This window comes from Gadus macrocephalus, chromosome 1 (genome assembly GCF_031168955.1).
Source record: "Gadus macrocephalus chromosome 1, ASM3116895v1".
In the NCBI taxonomy this organism is placed as follows: domain Eukaryota; kingdom Metazoa; phylum Chordata; class Actinopteri; order Gadiformes; family Gadidae; genus Gadus; species Gadus macrocephalus.
This window is the reverse complement of record NC_082382.1, coordinates 1,777,924-1,784,109: the sequence shown is the minus strand read 5'-3', so window position 1 is coordinate 1,784,109 and position 6,186 is coordinate 1,777,924. Positions and strand designations below refer to the sequence as shown.

Below are 6,186 nucleotides of genomic sequence, written 5' to 3'. Positions count from 1 at the left end.
GGCATAAATTCTCCAAGAAAAAATTCCATTCGTGAACGTTCAACCGCCACTCTGTAGCACAATCTTTAACATTCAAAATAACACAGCCATCGACCCATGATATTACATACTCCAAGCCGTATTCGCCAACGTGGGTGAATGAATCCCCGGCACTCCGGTCTCTCAAGCCTAAAACAGGCCTCGTTCTTTTGAGTGGAGCATTAAGCAGTACCGCATCTCCACAACTATTGACATAGTTAGACACAGGCGTACTAAAGTCGGACATACCATCAGGCATCTGGTTTTCAATGTCCTCATTGCTCGACACAGAGTCGTCCATGGCGGGAGAAGACAGTGGTGACGGGGTACGAGGGTCCCTATACAACCAAATAGCACTATCTGATCGGTGGGTTTCTTCTGATGAGCAGTCCATGTTGAATGAAAAGAACACTGCAGACAACTTGATGAATGAGGGGACCCTACAGCAACCGTCGCCCCCTTTTTAAACTATGTTTATGACCCGTCATAAAAACATAAACAGGAAGTGCCCCTGTGAATAGGGATACCCCCCTACACCCCCACCCCTCCCCAACAGGAAGTGCCCCTGTGAATAGGGATACCCCCCTCCACCCCCACCCACTCCCCAACCGGAAGTGAGTTCTGATAGGAATGGACCCCAAGGGCACATAGTATACACTACTTGTGTGGTTCTGTGTGTTTTTGCTGAACCTTGGCTCCCAGGCCCTGGATCTTCTTGTGTTCCTCCTAACGGGGGAGAGCTCTCAAAATGTCTCCTGTGTGATAAATTAAAACGGGGGAGTGCCCCCCCCGAAGTGTCTCCTGTGTGATGATTTAATGTGGCTCTCCCGTTCTTGAGGATGACTGGTGCATTGTCTGAGTGTCTACCATTTGCCTGGGAAATGGGGCCTTCGGCTCTGGCCTTGACCTGACTATATTATCATGTTTGTGTTATGTGTTCGTTGGGTTTAGAGCAAGAGTCGACTATATATTAATGTGCCTGCCATGTGATGTGCTCATCAGGTTATTTTTCCCAACAGTAGTTGTATGTGACCCCATCCTCCACAGAATCAGTGCTGTTGAATCTGGCATGGAGGGTGTTTAGTTCTTCAGCAAAGGCAACAGGGTCTGGGCATTGTATCTTGGCAGCATTCTCAGTTCTGCCCATCATGGTGTCCAGGCATCCCTCACATCTCCACTGGTGAACTACTCCTCCATTTTGTCCTTGCTTTTGATCTTGGCAAGCTTGGTCTTCTGCTTCAGCTCCCTTGTGAGGTCTTTGACACGTTGTTTGTCTCCTTGAATAAAAGCTTCTTCTTTTTTTTTCAATTGAGACTGTATTTCTGGTTACCATCGGCTGGTTGTTGGCATAGTGCTTGGATCTGTTTGGTTGGAAAAACACTATCAGAACAAAATGAGAGGTAGGAGCATATGGATTCATTCAGCATGTTTAGGTCACATGCTTTGAAGAATATTTCTGAGACTGTAATCTCAAAACACCCTCTCAGCCTTTCTAAAGCAGTGATTTTCAACCTTTTTTGAGCCGCGGCGCACTTTTTACATTTACAAAATCCTGGGGCACACCACCAAACAAAATGACACTCTAACACAGTACATATAATACATATTGTAGTGGCGATTTGTCCTCAATAAAACAATAACTTGAAAATTAAGAAATCAAACAAAGCAACGTAATCAAAATAGCCACTGAGGCACCAGGGGGGACGAATCTTACGGAGTGAAGGGGAAAGAGTCAACTGTCCAGTCGTGAATTTAGATTTCTGCAGGTTTATTTTCCGATCTTCCAAGCAAACAAAACAAATGTGCAACAGTGTGAGCAGCCTCACTCCTTTGTCTCTCTTACAGCTGGTAAAAAACCTGAAACCATGACCCTTCCCAGTGCCTGTCTTACCTATGCCCGCCACCTCTATATATAGGCTAGTAATAACTTCAAAACAAAAGCATAAACAAACTCAAACGAACTAATTTATAATACAAACGATAAAAAATAAACATAAGTCATATTATTTTATATTAAGTGTAACCAGAGTGAAACAACATATTTTAGTTTTGATGAAATATCACCAAATTCTGATTAATAAGAAACAAATATATGTTTAAGCTATGTTCAAGGTACCTTTTGTAACCTGTTCCAACCCCTATGTCAATGTGTTTTCAATACCTGTACTGTCGCTTTAAGAAAAGTTTGTGTCTTAGTGACGTATATGCAGCGCCAAGCTCAGAATGCCGTTGGCTATCTGAGTGGAGGTATGTTGATGTATTTGTCGTCACATTCTGAGCATATAAATCGTTTTGTAGATAATGTAAATGTTATATATGAACATGCTACAGCACTGTTAAAACAGCTAACGCTTTGCAAATGTACTTTTTGAGAGTTTATTGTATATATGTGCATCAGAGTATCCGTTTGTTTGTTTGCTAGGCGGGAATGTGGTCCTGGCCATGACGGTTTACATGACGGTTTACATGCGATGACATGATTTTCTTTGGCTCATCCAGGTATGAATGTTTGATTCATCTGTTGATCTGTTTTGCAGGGCCGTGCAGAGACCCTTTGAGGGGCAGGGGCTCAAATTCAAAAAAGGGCACATGTTTGTTCATGAACTCATCAGAAGTGGTTTGGTGTTGATATCTATAAAAACAATTAAGCTATTACTAAATAAAAGCCTTGAATATGAATTAGCCTAACTATACACAATGTATAAGTATGACTTTAAAAAAAAAAAATTATGTTTTTCTATTAAACACAGGGTGGTGGGAACTCCACAATGAGTTTATGAACACATCAGAAGTGGTTTGGTGTTGATATCTATAAGAACAAGTGAGCTATTAAAAATAAAGCCTTAAATATGGATGCAATACATGCACTGAAAACTTTTGCATTTTTTAAAAAGAATTAAAAGTTTTTCTTTAAAACAATGGGTAGTGGGGACTACAAAACGAGTACATAAACACATCAGAAGTGGTTTGATGTTGATAGGAATAATTTCAAGTGAGTTATTAAGAATTAAAAAAATGACGTTGCACTTTTTTGACGGTCCCTAAGCACTTGACGCTATTACAGATACAACCCCGGAAAATAGACGAATGTCGAATATAAAACCAATTTCACCCCGTTCTGCCAGAGACACTGAGACAGAGTAGACATGAAACGGATTTGGCCATGGCATGTGGCCAAGTAGTTACTACAGAGTATACAGATTAAATATAACGATGTATGCTTTCCCTTTGCAATTTCAAAAGGTTTCCCAGATAGGTTAGCTGTATAGCTAGCTGGTAGGCTATAGAAAATAAACCGAGTGGTAGCCACTTTCACAGGTCAGTTAAAACGATGCTAGTTGAAAAGCTTTTGCTGGCAAACATAGGCCTATACTTCAAAATGACACTACAAAACGAGATAACTGTTACAGTTTATTTAGCATTATCAACTTTATGGTTTTGGAAACAACTGTCTGTGTCTGACTCTGTAGTGATCTTACCCTGCGTTGTACCGTCTCTTTAAAGGCACCCAGTGCAACTTTCGAGGCTTAAAAATAAACATTCAATTTCTAGTCTTTTTTACACGTAGTAAGTTTCAATAACTCCATACCATTACATACCGACATTCAAGCAGCAAATATGAGACGTCGTTGTGTGGTGAGAACTGATAGAAAATCGATAACAACAACAATGCCGCCATTTTCTTTATTTTTTGTAACCTACAATAAATAAAGCAGGCTTCCAGTCAATGGAAAAATGGCTTCTCCCCACCGGCGATTGTTGTTGTTTACGATTTTCTATCAGTTCTCACCACACAACGACGTCTCATCTTTGCTCCTTGAATGTCGATATGTAATGGTATGGAGTTATTGAAACTTACTACGTGTAAAAAAGACTAGAAATTGAATGTTTATTTTTCATTGAATGTTTACATAAAGTTGCACTGGGTGCCTTTAAACAACAAGCGCATCTTGCAGGCAGGCAAATTGTGAAAGGTCACGTTGATAGCCTATGACGTCACCCAGCGGCAGCAGCGCACTGAGCGCCGGTAAACGAGGCTACAAAGTACAAACTTTACTTCTGTATCATTACTTTTAGACATTTTTATACTCGAATAATTGATTCACATGTTAATGTGTAATTTTACAAAGCATTGAAAATTTAAACGACCACTCAAAAGGGCACTTTGGTCCTTCAGAGGGAAAAGGGCAGGGGCTCGGGCACCCATAGCCCCCCCCTCTGCACGTGCCTGCTGTTTTGTGTATATTATCTATGCGGGTTATGTTTATGTTTGTTGGAGTGCAGTCAAATCGCATTCATTATGCTATTTTGTTTATTTTTATGTTATTATATATTGTGAGAATGCCGTTGGCTATCTGAGTGGAGGCGGGAATGTGATCCTGGCTATGACGGTTTACATGCGATGACATGATTTTCTTTGGCTCGTCCAGGTACCAATAAATGAGAAACCCTCCATTGTTGTCCAGCCGTCCTTCCACCCTTCCAACGCATAGACCAGAACACAACGCAGATAGACACCCGTTACATTGGTGCCGTGACCTTTCAAGGATTGGTTTAAAGGACGACATCACCTCGTTCGCCGAGGAAGCTGCTGCCACTGGCCTTTTGTGGTACTGAGGCCTATCCACATGTGTCAATGCTGAATGAAGTAGGTGTTTGCACATTGTGGACTTTTTGTTTCATCTCAGTGAACTGATTGAGTGCTAAAAAAAAGAAAAAGAAAAAAAAAGCAGTTTCAGCACGTTTGGCAATTGTAAAGTGAAGTACTGATTTAATGTTGTATATATGTTTGCCAGTTGATATGCTTTTCTAATACTGTCGTTTCGTGCTCTCGATTTATCCATTGTGATTTCGTTGGAATTATTATCATTATACATTTTTCCATTGTATTGATAAAGTGGCATTTAATATGGCAGAGGGCAGAACATACTTACTGGGCAGTGGGGGTGATGATGCTGAGCGCGTTCCTTTTGAGTGCCAGTTTGGTGTGGGGAGGGGATTTTTGAATCAGCCCTCAGAAACCAGAACACCAGGGCCTGGAGTCACGGCGTTGGGCACCCCCCAGTTGACCTCAACTCGGTATGTAGACCGTGCCACGCCAAGCCATTTCAATCAGAACCCAGACTTGGGTTCGCTCATTACACAGTTAGCTGAAAAGCTGGGTGAGTCCATCACAGCTCACCTACTGGCTGGTAGGGGCACAAACAGCATGAGTGCTCCTCTGCCAACAGAGACAACACTGCCTAATGTCAGTGTTGTGCTGCAATCGGCCGCAAAGGAGCCCCCCTTATTCAGGGGCGATGGCTCAGATAAATTTACAGTTCACGAGTGGGAAAATCTCATGACCCTGTATTTAAAGAGACGTGCCATCCCAGTTCACGAGCAATCACAAGAGATTCTGGCAAAGCTTATGGGCAAAGCAGGAGATGTGGTCAAAGTAAAGCTACGTAACACATCTACCAATCACGCTACAAATCCACATGTGATTTTTGATACTCTGAAACAACATTTCAGTGAACTGTCATACTCAAGCATGCCCCTGTCAGATTTCTATAACACACTGCCCACACCAGGTGAAGATGCAATGTAGTATTGGGTTAGGCTAAATAAAACGGTGGATGTAGCTGACGAGTGCTTGAAAAGGCAGGGTCGTAGCATTGATGACCCGGGCCATGAGGTCAGCATGATGTTTATCAAACACTGCCCGGACCAGTCTCTCCACAGTGTTTTCAAGTTCAAGTCTGCTGACAAATGGTCGGCCTGTGAAATCCAGGATAGGCTCGATGAGCACATGCATGATAAGAAATCAAGATCTGCAGCTGCAAGGCCACTAAGGCCAAGTGTTGTGGAGCACAGAGCTCATTCGTGCCATGTGCCTATGCTTGAAGAGGCACCTCTCTTGAACACTGCTCCACCAAGTCAGCCTTCAGCCCCTTCGACCACTGCTGGTGTCGACAATGACTGCATGAAGGGTTTGGTAATCCTGTTGGACCGGCTGGTCACAATGCATACCCAAGTGCTTGCCAACCCTGGCACCCAAGCTGCCATGCCACGCTCTTTCCAGAGAGTGTGCAAGGTTTGTGGGGCTCCTAATCATTCCACATTGTCCCACTGCAAGCAGGACAACCTATGTTTACAGTGCTTGTGTCCTGGTCACTGGAAGAGGGA

The 6,186-nt window shown here is 42.7% G+C and overlaps 1 long non-coding RNA gene across 1 annotated transcript; it reads left to right on the top strand.

Annotated features, from left to right (window-relative positions):
* Nucleotides 1–2,036: 2,036 nt before the first annotated feature.
* On the top strand, nucleotides 2,037–4,538 carry LOC132465094 (uncharacterized). The gene is made up of 3 exons (XR_009527453.1): nucleotides 2,037–2,265; nucleotides 2,441–2,517; nucleotides 4,449–4,538. It is a non-coding gene; the product is annotated as an uncharacterized LOC132465094 (long non-coding RNA).
* The last annotated feature ends 1,648 nt before the right edge of the window (nucleotides 4,539–6,186 follow it).